Source organism: Myxine glutinosa, chromosome 4, assembly GCF_964187855.1.
Source record: "Myxine glutinosa chromosome 4, kmMyxGlut1.1, whole genome shotgun sequence".
NCBI lineage: Eukaryota > Metazoa > Chordata > Myxini > Myxiniformes > Myxinidae > Myxine > Myxine glutinosa.
Window position 1 is genome coordinate 124,534,243 of NC_136264.1, and position 14,411 is coordinate 124,548,653.

At 47.7% G+C, this 14,411-nt stretch overlaps 1 protein-coding gene across 1 annotated transcript in view; it reads right to left on the reverse strand.

Annotated features, from left to right (window-relative positions):
• Positions 1–14,411, reverse strand: part of CACNA2D3 (calcium voltage-gated channel auxiliary subunit alpha2delta 3) — a 253,184-nt gene that overhangs the window by 37,654 nt on the left and 201,119 nt on the right. The gene's annotated exons all lie outside the window — the stretch shown is intronic.

Sequence of the window (14,411 nt, forward strand, 5' to 3'; positions counted from 1 at the left end):
CTTGCGCGATGCCTTGCGCGATGCTGATGCGTAAGTCAAAATGGCCGACGGCCCATTCTTGAGGCGTAACGGCACGATGATGATTCTCCTCGGAATCAACCGCCAAAACCTGACACGCAGGTTGATCTGTCACAACGATAACAACTCTGTCGCAAGAATCCCTTTCCCGGGAAACCCGAAGTTCGCCAGTGACCTCCGTTCGTCAATGTTTGCTCCAGACCTCGAAGCAGCTAGGCTTCTTCCCCGACTAACTTGCTCCGCCTTCTTCCTCTCTCCTCTTCCTCTTCGCCGTCGTCCGGTTCCGGTTTCATTTAAAACAGTAACTTTTTACCTTTTGAAAATAGTAATTTCTATCTCCCTTAAACGACAACAACAATAGTACATGGAATCAAAAATATTCACAATGGATGAAAACCACAACAACGGAAGTGACGAATCCGTAACAGTTTACATTTATTTTGAGAATCAGACTCGGTGGCTTAAGGTTAGAGCATCCGCTCTGAGTTGTGGTTTGTTCTTAGTTGTTCTGAGCTGTGGTTCCAACTCCAGCCAAGTCATACCAAAGTCTGGGGTCATGCTACTTCCTTGCTTTATGCTCAGCATTTAAAAAACATAGAACTTCGAGAGACAACCATAGGCCTCCTCCTGTGTTGAAATTCCTGATCAAGGAACATATTAATTTTATTATATATATATATATATATATATATATATATATATATATATATATATATATATATATATATATATATATATATAATTTTATATATATATATATATATATATATATATATATATATATATATATATTGTTGTGGTTTTGCAATAAAGAACACCCCCTCTCGTTAATTACATGACAACATGTAGCCTGCATTAGTCAGTTATTTCTTATTGAATGTAAAGATTAGCTCCCTTCCCATTGTGTAGTAATTAAAGCAAATATGCGTTGAGTTTAGGCAGGATTCAAACATTCGTATAGTGGAAGGAAGACACTGGTTCATGTGCAAGGAGGCATGGCTACAAGCACAATCCACGTGATCAACCCGACTGTGGTAGGCGTGGCTAAAAGAACCGCCCACGTCACCAGCAGGTAACCAATGAGACGGTGTGGACACGTCACCAACAAGCAGCCAATGAGAGGTCGTGGACGCGTAAGCAGCCAATGAGAGGTCGTGGACACGTAAACAACCAATCAGGTCTGGACTCTTTCCCAGCAAAACTCACAAGCAAACTTCGACCAATGAGAGATCGTGGACAGGCAAAACAACCAATGAGAGACCGTGGAACATTCTAGGGAGCTTTTCCACCCGGTATAAACCCCATGTCCATCGCACTTTTCTCTCTCTGTTCTCGCTCGCTGCCCTCTTGTCATGGTACTTCAAGCTGGCTGTCCGACGTGCTGGTTCATCCTTCCTCGTGCTCATGCTGATGCTTGAGCTAAGGTTGTCACCTGCGTTGAATCGTTCATTCGACCTGGATCGTCGTTCATGCTGACTGACGCGGTGGCTCGTCCTGCGGACCTTCTGCAAGCTGCGTGTCCTGAATGGCCCGGGAGCTGCACGCAGAAGCTAGCGAACCCAAGTCCACGGCTGCATGTTGCTCGGTACGAGTTAACCTGTGCGATTCATTCCCAGTGTGTGTGTGCAAGACACCTATGTTGGGATTTAGATAGGTAGGAATTGATAAGTCTGCCTCTCATCCTTTATCTGTGCTTTTTGTAAATAAAACGTGTACATTTTGTTTCCTTTCATCCTGTTCATGTACGACTTTTCCTCAATTGGCCCAGCATCGTTTGAAACCAAATCCGGTTGCTCAATTAGGCCCGTAGATCACGCAGGATAACGCCGTGACCAACACCATGCGATCCGCGAGGTGCACCATAAGGTGTGGGATGGCAAAGGTTCAATCCCTGGTTTTCCCGGCCACGTGGTCTCGCAAAGTATTCGGGTCGTGACCGATAACCCTTCGACCCGTGATAGGGAGATTGGCAATTGAAGTTGCTTCGCAACCCATCAACCGTGAGTTTCGTCGTGCCCTGTGGAACCGGTGTCTGAGGGGAACCGGGGATTTCACCCCCCCCCCCCCCCCCTTAGTACGACGACAGTCCCGGGATCCACAACATATATATATATATATATATATATATTTATATATATATATATATATATATATATATATATATATATATATATATATATATATATATATATATATATATACAGTCACGTGAAAAAGTAAGTACACCCCATGTAAAGTTTTGACTTTTTCAACATATTTCAACATACAGCTATTTGATCTTCATTTCAACAATATTGAGAGATAAAGGTGATATAATATAACAAATATCATGAAACATTTCCATTTTGTAGTCCATTGTATAATTTAAATAAACATAAACGCAAATTTCACATGTTGAAAAAGTAAGTACACCCTTGGCTCTCATAGGTGGTATTGCCTCCTTTGGCAGAAACAACCTCAAGTAGGCGTTTCTTATAACTGTCTACCAGTCTTTGACATCGACTGGGAGAAATTTTTGCCCACTCCTCCATGCAGAATTCTTTCAGCTGTGCGATGTTTGAGGGGTTTCTTGCATGCACAGCTCGTTTCAAATCCCCCCACAACATCTCGATGGGATTTAGATCCGGGCTTTGACTTGGCCATTCCAGAACCCTCCATTGCTTTCTTTTCAGCCATTCCTTGGTGGATTTACTGGTATGTTTCGGGTCATTGTCATGTTGCAAGGCCCACCTTCGGTTAAGCTTCAACTTTCCGACAGATGGCCTCACATTATCCTCAAGCACCCTTTGGTACAATGAAGAATTCATAGTGGATTCTATGATGGTGAGCTTCCCAGGCCCTGATGCAGCAAAGCTGCCCCAGAACCATAATATTTCCACCACCATGCTTTACAGTTGGTATCAGGTTCTTGTGGTCAAATGCTGTCTTTGGTTTTCGCCAAACATTTCTTCTGGTACTGTGGCCAAATAGCTCTACCTTTGACTCATCTGTCCAGAGCACATTGTTCCAGAAGTGCTGGTCTTTGCCGAGGTGTTCATTGGCAAACTTTAGTGTTGCCCTGATGTTCTTTCTGGACAGAAAATGTTTCCTCCTGGCACACCTCCCATGTAGATCAAATTTGTGCAGCGTCTTTCTAATGGCAGACTCGTGCGCTTTGACATCAACAGTGGCAAGAGCTACCTGTAGGTCCCGTGATGACATTCTGGGGTTCTTAGAGACTTCTTTCAGCATCTTGCGGTCTGCTCTCTGGCTGAACTTGCTGGGGCGGCCTGGCCTGAACAAGTTGGCAGTTGTTTGGAATCTTCTCCACTTGTAGATGATCTTCCGGACAGTCGAATGATTGATTTCAAATTGTTTGGAGATCTTTTTAAATCCCTTCCCAGACTCGTAGGCATCTTTAACCTTCTTTCTGAAGGCCCCAGAGAGCTCTTTTGATCTAGGCATGGTGACACCGCACACTTCAACAACAAAGAGCAAACCAAACTAAATGTCTGAGGTTTAAATAAGATAGGTTCCTCCAAGATCCTCTCCAACGATGTTCTAATCATTTGCACCTGAGCTGGTGCACCTGATTCTAATTTTAGGTATTTGAAGTAGTGATAAATGTAGGGGTGTACTTACTTTTTCCACGTGCGAAATTTGCATTTATGTTTATTTAAATTATACAATGGACTACAAAATGTGAATGTTTCATGATATTTGTTATATTATATCACCTTTATCTATCAATATTGTTGAAATGAAGATCAAATAGCTGTATGTTGAAATATGTTGAAAAAGTCAAAACTTTACGTGGGGTGTACTTACTTTTTCACGTGACTGTATATATACAGACTTGGCATTTAATGTGGAATATATTTTTTTTGGGGTGAACTTACTTTTCAAGATGACTTAGAACCAAAAGTTCATTGGAATTATGTTGAAATTATTCTAGATTTTGTTCATGTGACCGTTAAAAGAAACAAAAACCACATTTGACATTTCGAAGCAAATAAATTAATCCTTGAAAGTGATGTAAACTGATACACAACAACAACATGCATTTTAAAAGGCCATTTTCCCTGCTAGAGCGGGGGTTAGCCTTGCGGTCCCCATGACAATCTTCTCCATTTTGCCCTATTTTCTGCATCTCTCCTTGTTAACCCCCTTGCCCGCATTTCTTCTTCCACCATCTTTAGCCAAGTCTTTCTCGGTCTTCCCCGTCTTCTACTTCCTTCTACATTCATTTCCATCACTCTTCTCAACCAGTCACTTTCATCCTTCCTCAACACATGACCAAACCATCTCAACCTGTTCCTCTTCACAGCATCAATCACAGGCTCTATTCCCATCATCTTTCGCAATTCATCATTTGTCTTCCTCTCTCTCAACGATACTCCGCACATCCGTCGAACCATTCGCATTTCCACCCTTTCCAACCTTCGTTGCTGCTCTACGTTCATTACCCATGTCTCGCTCCCATAAATCATAACACTTCTCACACATGCAGCATACACCTTTCCCTTCAGATCGAGGGCCACGTGGTCAGGAGAACCTTGTCCCTTCGGGTTGCCTTGCCGTCCCACCGTGAGCGCTGGTCAGGGTGTACTTCAAACTAAGCTTAAGTGTTAAGTGTTAAGTTCCTCCTTGCCCTCGCAAGGGAAAGGCTAGGGTCAAGCTCTTCCAAATTTCCAAACACTAGAAATTGGACGTCTCAAATTAATTAATTAATTTGTTAATACATCTCAGTCGCCCGCGACCTCTCTAGTGCGGGTGTCGAACCAGTTCATTTCCGGTGCGGCCGGGCCGAGTATCGACCTGGCCGTGGCCGAAGCCGTTGGTTCCGCCGTAGCACGCTAACGCGTAGGCTCGTGTGTCCCTGGTCCGCCGGGGCTCCGCGGGTGTCCTACCGTGCCTGGCGCCGCTATTCTCTCGAATTCCGGGAGTAGGTGCCGGTGCCCGGGGACGGATCTCACTGTCTAAACATGGCAGCGCTAGGCCAGTGGGACCGCCGGGACCCACGTGCACTCACAAGGTGTTCTGCGCGTGGGCGGCAGTATCAGACCGGGGCGCCCAAACGCTCCCCGGCTAAAGTTCATCCTGATGCGCCCACATTGTGCGGACAAACCCCACCAAGTCGAGGGCCACGTGGTCAGGAGAACCTCGTCCCTTCTGGTCACACTGTGCCTATCGGTCGGCCTCGAAGACCGAAATTGTGTCGGTTACCGATCCTTCGGGTTCGGAACTATGTCACCCTGAAAGTGATGTAAACTGATATCGAACTCAATTCACGGACAGTACTGTGTTAAACTTCTGTACGTTTTCCAGAAGTATCTCTTTATTTTGCACATTAGCAAAAAAAAATTCAACAAAAACAAAAGCTAAATTATGACTGGGATTACGGACAGTAAAATTACAGTTCAGTACTTCGTGTAACCCCCACGGGCATTCAGGAGAGCACGTACACGTCGAGGCATGCTGTTCACGAGATTTGCCAAAGTGTGGACAGGAATCGCTTGCCATGCAGTGACAATAGTCTGCTGCAATTCACGCACAGAGGTAGGCTGCTGGTCCAAGTTGTCGATTTGACGCGTTAATTCTGCCCACAAGTTCTCTGTCGGATTCATATCCGGGGACATGGCAGACCACTCCATATGCTCTACACCACGGTCAGCAAGAAAGTGTTGGATCATGCGAGCACGATGAGGCCGTGCATTGTCATCTTGGAAGACAAAGTTTCCTCGAAAGGCTGCACGAGCAAATGGAAGCAATGTTTCTTCCAGAATGACCCTGTACTTGAAGTGGTTCAGGTTTCCATTCAGAACAACCAGGTCAGTTTTGCCCCCTGCACGAAAAGCAGCCCAAACGGTCACCCCACCACCTCTAGCCTGGACTCTTGGCACTATACTATCTTCTTTGTGGGCTTCATGCAATTGTCTGTGCACTCGGACGCGGCCATCTTGACGATAGACCAGAAATCTAGACTCGTCACTGAAGGTCACGTGATTCCAGTGTCCTGGCTGCCATTGACGGTGCTCTCTGGCCCACTGCAATCGGCGCTGGCTGTGTTGTCTGGTCAGGCGTGGCTTTCTCAGGGGATGCCTGGCACGAAAGCCTGCTTGAACCAGTCGTTGGTTGACTAGCCTTCTGGATACAGGCACATTTGTCAGTTGCTGCCACTCAGCCCTAAGCCGATTAGCTGACTTGGTACGGCCATTGCAGACTAACCGGTGCAGCTGGCGATCATCGCTCCTTGTGGTTCTGCTTGGACGTCCTGGCCTCAGTATTGGAGTAGGGACACCCCTCTGAGCATTTCGTTTCAGGATCTTTGACACCTGACCTTGAGTGATGCCATACTGCCGAGCAATAGCATGCTGTTTCATGCCAGAATTTCGTAAAGCCACCACTCCATGACAAACAGCATTGTCAAGTTGACGGACCATCTCCAGAGGAAGCGGCAATAACTTTTGTAGACGTGCAGCAGTTGTTTTCCACTAATACAGAACGCAACAACCCTTATATACCCGATTGTGAAGCCAATCGTCAAATGTACCTGTCCTTACATTTTGTCACGCCACCTGTGATATAATCCTGTTATTGACTTCTTGCTGCGAAAGACAATCAGTGACATGGTTCTTTCAACAAAGACATCACCGAAGGGTAAAATAAACTCACCAGATTGATATACTGACTTCAGAAAGTAAACCAAATTCAAGAAAAAAAATTTATTCCATATTAAATGCCAAGTCTGTATATATGTATATATATATATAATATATATAAAGTAATAACTTGCGGTTGGGATTAAAATCAAATGAATCCATTTTGAGTTCTCCAATCTTTAATGAGAAAATAAACAACTGCTCGACGTTTCGATCAGCAACACAAATAAACGTGCATCCACTGACCTTTCTCAACAGTAACGTAAAACAACTCTATACCCTCCCTTATATAAGGGAAAAAGGGGTGGGGACACAGAAACCACCAATCAATGCCATTCTGGAACAACTTGTGCCATTCAAATTTAAACCGTAAATTAAAAACAAAAACTGTTGAACCAACTGAAACCATACATTGGGATGTTACATCAAAACAGCCGTTAAATCACACGTTGAAGCAAACAAATCGTAGCATAATTCAAATAAATCGATGAAAAATAAACAACATGATTAATTGCTTCAAGTGATGGTGGTAACGTAAACGAATTAAGCTAAACGGATACATCGCAAACCTAAAGTGAGGATATATACCCAAGTGACAGCAACCGAGGCAATAATTTATATACGTATATATTGTTACGGTTTTTAGAACCGGCACTTGTAAATAATAATCCTTGTAAATAATTCCCTGTAAATATTCCCATTTTCTAAAGGTTAAAGGTAGCACTCCTAGTTAGTCCACAAGCAACACGTAGGACACCATAGGAACTTTCAGTTATTTCCCTAGTCTTTGTTTAGGTCAGGCTCTGTTTCCAATAGTTTGACTCTGCGTTGCATTAATTAAATAAGATCGGTCCTTCAATCCCGTGCATTTTGATCTCTCTCTCTCAAAGCTACTCCATCATGCGCACCTACAGGCGGAGTTTGCCTCTCTCTCTCTCTCCAGGCTACTCCATCATGCGCACCTACAGGCGGGGGTTGTCTCTCTCTTGCTATTACGCGCCTTAGCGCTTGCTTGCTAGCAGCGTTCGCTGCATCAAACGCCATTGCGCACGTGGCCAGGCTGGCGAGGACGGGCGGAGCGCGGGGAGGAGGCGTGCCCCGCCCCCATCGACTCATCATCAAAGGTGGAGCCAGTGAGCCCTCGCCGACCAACCGGGCTGAGATAAGCTCACTAGTGGGCGTAGCCCTATGAAGGCGGCTTGATTTCAACGCACGAGATATAAGCGCGAGCGCGAAGCCCTATTACGGACTGCGCAGGGGAGGGTTGATTGTCACGTTACGAAGAGGACTGCGCAGGGAACCATTGCTTGATACGAACTGCGCCAAAAGAGAGCTCGATTACCTAGAACTGCGCTGGGGGATGCTGATGATTACGAACTGCGCAGAGAGCGACCAACTGTATCGGCTTGCGCCGGGGACTTCTGTTGAACTGCAGCACGTTATGAACGTTGAGAGAGAGAAAGCCGAATACCTTCCCCGATATATGAACCCTGCTAAGTAAGGGCCGCTCGCGTGCAACAATATACGAGCAGCGCTACCTGCCAGGTTTCACCGCGGAGCTGGAGCGTGGATCGGAACCGGAGCATGCACCGGGGTGGAACGTGGATCGGAGCCGGAGCCCACGCCGTCCTTCTGCTTGGACCTTCCTTCCCTGCCACCTTTCGTGTAAGTCTGTTTGTGTTGTCCTGGGGCGTGATAATTAAGACTGTATAAGGTTGCCCTGTGTCTGCTTCTTCTTCTTCCCTTGTACATTTACCCTTTCGTTTCCTCTTTAGTTATTGTTGTTAATAAATTCATGTGTTCTTCCTTACTTTGGTTTCTTCTGTCCAATCGTCTTAGTCTTTTCACAATTGAATATACGTGGCACGACTTCGGGAATCGCTCAGGATCGGGTTAGTCAACCGCTAACGGCTCGGGCTTCGGATTGCTAACCGCTCGGCAAATTCCATCTTGTCCGCAGTCCGAGCAGGAGTTATCTCCCTGCTTCACGGCCAGGGTGTGGCACTCAGGTATTTGGGACTTCATTGACCATTCACCCTGGCTACTCCTGACTGGAAGGAGCGTTATAACTTCGAGGGTTGGGGAATGGCCAGCTTAAAAGACAAGGGGATTAACCCCCCCTTGGTAACGGGAGTGCCGTACCCCGAATCCGCAACAGTTGGTGTCGGGGAGTGGGATTGGACCCGAACCAAATTTTGTACCATCTTAAAAAATTTGGTCAAAATTTCGAGCGGCCAAAATTTAGTATTAAAAACCAAATTAAAATCGTGCCATGGATTAATCAAGGCGATCGGATACTGGGGAGGGAAATAGAAGAGGAGCTAGAGTCGACCCAGGACCCCAGGGAAGAAGTGGGAGCAATGGAAGAGGAAAGCAATGAGGATGCGATAGCGGGGGTTGCAGGCGCACAAAATGGCGGCGCCTCGCATGTGACGACGAGGGCCACGTCCGCTGCGCAAATGGGGGTGGTCGAAATGCAGGCCTTCATGGTCAAATTCATGGTGGAAATGCGGCAAAAGAACGACAGTATGGACAAGGTGGGAGAACAATTGGAACGAATGGGAAGCCAAATTGGGGGATTAAGGAAAGAGATGGGAGAAATGAGGGCCGATCGTAAGCAAATGGGAAATCGAATAAAAAATATAGGGGAGGATATAAGTCGCGGGGTGAGCGAAGAGGTCGTGGGGGTACGCGACGAGGTAAAGCGATTTGAGAAGCGTGGGTTGAGCGACGTGGAGCAAAGCGCAGATACGTGGACTGCTATAGAAATTGCGACCCCGGGTATGGGGAAGCCGGCGACCGCCGAGGTAGAAGAGAAAATTTTATTAGAGCCAGCGGTCGTCGAGGAAAAGGAATATAAAATCAAACCAATAGTGGAAATTGGGGTGGAAGAGACGGACTTAGAAGAGCACTCGCGGGAGGAAAGGATGGAAAATGTGCAAAGTCCGTGTTCACATCTTGATGCTGTACTTCCTAACCAAATGGAAAGTTTGCAGGTGGTGGAGCGAAGAAGAAGAATCCCGAAGGTGAGCCGGGTAGTATATGGGACGAAAAGATTTTTCGGAAAAGTGTTTGGCATGAAAAGATTTTTTTCGCGCGGTTGTGATTCAGGCGTAACCCGGGCGCTTGTGGAAGGTCCTTTGTGCGCTGTGCTAAAGTGAATGGAGCGAGTGTGAAGAAAAGGTGTATGAAAGAGAATGGCGCGCGTGTGCGAATGGCGCCGAAGCGCGAGTGTGATACTGAAAGCGAGGGTGAGTGCACAGCAGAGTGTGGAAGTGGGAGTGAGTGTGACCAAGAGTGTAAGATGGATATGGATGAAGAGCGTGTGCGAAAATGCACACATGAGTTGGATGTGGAGCGCGTGATTGGGTGTGTGACGAGGGATTGCACACCCATGGGTAAGTGTGCGCTGAGCGGGTGTGCAAGAGAGTGCACACCTGTGAGTGTTACGGAGTACGTAACGGGGGAGGGGTGTGCACGAGAGAGGTGTGCGAGGAGGTGTGCGGTGGTCAGGTGTGTAACGAAGTCTGTGAGCGGAATGAGTGTGCCTGGCTGGTGTGCACGGAGAGCGGGTGCGGTGACAAAATGTGCGGAGTGTATGGAAACACCTGGATGTGTGAGTAGGAAAAGGAACGCGTGGTGTGAGAATTGAGCATCGACGTTGACCGGGGCAGCGGTTAGGCCGACGTTTAGCCGACGCGAGCTCTCGATGCACGGTGTTCTTTGTGTGCTGCGGGAGCTGGCCGGGATCGTGGCCATGTCGCTCCTGCATGGGGCGCCATGCACGATTCGGGCCGGGGCCCGCCCTGTATGGTCGGGGCCGCGGCATTCAGGCGATCGGCGCGATTCCGGGGGAGAAAGGCCAGGTCGGACCTGCGCCCCCTGGCGGGGGTGGTGTTCCGACCAGGTGAGGTTGAGTCATCGGGCCGGAGACCCCAAGGCTCCACGCCGGGATGCACCGTGGAATCTCGGACCGAGTATGCCTCCTCCCCAGAATCGATGCCGGACGGACCCAACCATCAGGAGACTGACCATCCACACGGATAGCCGGCTTTTCGAAGTCGAGCTATGAAAGGGCATGTCCACCACGAGAGGCTCATAGTTTAATGGACATTTGGTAGTAGTAGTGATAGGAATGGTAGTTGTACCATTCGTTGGGGGCACATGAGCTGTAGTTTTATGGGGTTTTGGGCTGTACAAACTAGCCCGGGAGGGTTAGGTTATTGATAGGGAAACTAGAGATGACCATAGGGGACTATAGAATTAAGTAGTGACATTATACCTGTAGTGGGGACGTAGAATAGGTTAGTTAGATGGTTAATAACGACGAGGGATGTGCAATAGTATAAGGGGTGGCAGGGAAGCACTAAGTTAGAGGGAAAACCAGGTAGATTAGATGATGCAGTGTGTTTGTGGTTGTTTATTGAATGAGGAAATGCATATGGAAGTTCTTTGTGGTGAGCTTGTTGAAATAAGGTAATGCTCATGAATGCTGGGTTGGAGAAATACAGGTGCATGGGGAATGGTTGGATGGAATAAATGGTCTGGAATAAATGGTATGGAATGGAGTATAGAATAAATGGAGTGGAGTGTGGAATACGTGGAGTGGAGTATATGGTGCGAAGGAGTGAGTGGGGGAAGGATGGACCCCCTCACGAGTACCCGGGGAGGGTAGTTTAAAAGTAGGTAGAGGGAGTAGGTAAATTGTGGTTGGATATTGGCATCTGTGGTGCGGGTAGTTGCACAGAAGTGTTGTGTTGGGTGCATTAGTGAGATGAAATTGGCTGGGCGTGTGGCTTGTTAGTGAGAATGATTGGTTGGGCACTCCGCCACTGTTAGTCTGTCAGCCAGGTGAGGCCGCAGGTAGGCTCTGGGAGCCAGTTTAGAGTCCAATGGGGCCCGGGATCCCAGGAGAGGACCCGGGTAGCCCGACGCCAGAGAGGGCGGTAGGGGATGAGAGAGCCAGAGGGCCTTCCCCCAGGTAGGTTAGGGTGAGGAGCAGGTAAGCTCGGGTGGCGACGTTCAGTGGCGGAGGTGTGCAGGTGTGCGGACCTGCTGGTGAGCCACATGACCCAGCCATGAAATTGTGCAAGGGCACAGGGTGAAGAATCGGGGTAGTGAGACCCCAAATTGGTGAGCACCACAGTATGTTCAATGGGAATTGGTTTTTAGAACCGCATAGAGTAAAGATGGCCAATGGTTTGGCAGGGAAAGACCCTGGGTAGAGTAAAAGTGTTAATGTCATTTAGAGTATAGATAGGAGAATGTCTCTTTGCACCATATGCATCCACTCACCCAAGGTGATAAAACTCCACACCAGATTTTTGAGCAAATGTTTGGTCGGTTGTAAGATGCATCATGACGTGGGGGTGACATTGTGTTTGTGATTCCATCTCTTCCTCCTTCAGAGGGATTGATGACAAATTTGGCTTAGGAGGGATTGATAAGGAATTGGGATTGATAACGAATTTGGTTTAGGGGGGATATGGGGAAGACAAGACGATAGCGATGGATTTGATAAATGTGTAGATTGTGTAAATACGGGGTAGGGGCAAGGGTAGAGTAAGTGACATGGGGGGGACGTACGGTAGGGACGAGCTTTCTCGGCTCGCTCTCCTGCGCACCTCACTTTGCATTATCTTGTGTTGATGTGTACCCTTGCGCCCGTGCACCCCGCTAACCCTGCTTTGTCCTCCTTCCCCACTCATGGACCGTGGTCTTTGTGTGCTGAGGGGAAAGTGTGCAGGTGTCGCAGTTGTGCACCCGCACCCTCACTGCTTGCCTGCCTGGACCGGTACACCACCTATGGACCACACGTTCTGTAGCCAAGCCCACCATTTATGGACCACACGTTCTGTGGCCTGGCCCCTCTGCTGGCGCGAACCATTGCTGACAGCATCTTGCTTGCGGACCACGGTCAAGGTGGCACCTATGCCAAGCAGGTGGACCACCTTAGTTTGTCCCTGCTGGCCGTAATTTAAAAAAAATGGACGCGGTTTGTGCCCTTTTTATTGATTAAATAGGCCGCAAGAAAGAACATCAAGATGCCAAGAAACATCGGCACAGCAGCCATCGGCCCAGCGGAGAAGACGCCAGTTTATTTTTGGAAATGTGTATGACTGTGCATTTGATGGTGCTTTTTGGTGGTGCTTTTTGTGCTTTTTAGTGCACTTTATTATTTGATTGTGCATTTCTGTGCATGTGGGTATGGTGTATCGGTACAGTGCAGTGCATGACCTTTCCTATTATCAAAAACATCTGCTTTTGCCTTCCCAAAAGACAGGCCCTGGGTTCTAGTTGTAAATAATCCAAATAGTAGTAGTGTTTTTGTAAATAATGCTCCCCACCGTTAAATGTTTAGTTTGAAAATTAATTCCGCAATTCGGTTAGTCTGTGGGCATGAGTCTGCCAGGTAGAATGCAACGCAGCAGGCAGGACATATTTAGTTTTTAAAATGTCGCACACAGGGTGAGGTTAACACGAGAGGGTAACTACACCTAAGTGTCACACGTAATTGTAAAAGATATCCCTTGTGAATCGGCCCGGGACGGGCCTGGAGAAAGGGAGGGTGCAGTGTTACGGTTTTTAGAACCAGCACTTGAAAATAATAATCCTTGTAAATAATTCCCTGTAAATATTCCTATTTTCTAAAGGTTAAAGGTAGCACCCCTAGTTAGTCCACAAGCAACACGTAGGACACCATAGGAACTTTCAGTTATTTCCCTAGTCTGTGTTTAGGTAAGGCTCTGTTTCCAATAGTTTGACTCTGCGTTGCATTAATTAAATAAGATCGGTCCTTCAATCCCGTGCATTTTGATCTCTCTCTCTCCAAGCTACTCCATCATGTGCACCTACAGGCGGGGTTTGTATCTCTCTCTCTCCAGGCTACTCCATCATGCGCACCTACAGGCAGGGGTTGTCTCTCTCTTGCTATTACGTGCCTCAGCGCTTGCTTGCTAGCAGCGTTCGCTGCATCAAATGCCATTGCGCACGCGGTCAGGCTGGCGAGGAAGGGCAGAGCGCAGGGAAGAGGCGTGGCCCCCCCGTCGACTCATAATCAAAGGTGGAGCCAGCAAGCCCTCGCCAACCAACCAGGGCTGAGGTAAGCTTGCTAGTGGGCGTAGCCCTATGAAGGCGGCTTGATTTCAACGCACGAGATATAAGCGCGAGCACGAAGCCCTATTACGGACTGCGCAGGGGAGGGTTGATTGTCACGTTACGAAGAGGACTGCGCAGGGAACCATTGCTTGTTTCGAACTGCGCCAAAAGAGAGCTCGATTACCTAGAACTGCGCTGGGGGGATGCTGATGATTACGAACTGTGCAGGGAGCGACCAACTGTATCGGACTGCTCTGGGGACTTCTGTTGAACTGCAGCACGTTATGAACGTTGAGAGAGAGAGAAAGCCGAATACCTTCCCCGATATATGAACCCCGCAAAGTAAAGTCCGCTCACATGCAACAATATACGAGCAGCGCTACCTGCCGGGTTTCGCCGCGGAGCTGGAGCGTGGATCGGAACCGGAGTGTGCACCGGGGTGGAGCGTGGATCGGAGCCGGAGCCCAGGCCGTCCTTCTGCTTGGACCTTCCTTCCCTGCCACCATTACTCCTTTCATGTAAGTCTGTTTGTGTTGTCCTGGGGCATGATAATTAAGACTGTGTAAGGTTGCCCTGTGTCTGCTTCTTCTTCTTCCCTTGTACATTTACCCTTTCGTTTCCTCTTTAGTTATTGTTGTTAATAAATTCATGTGT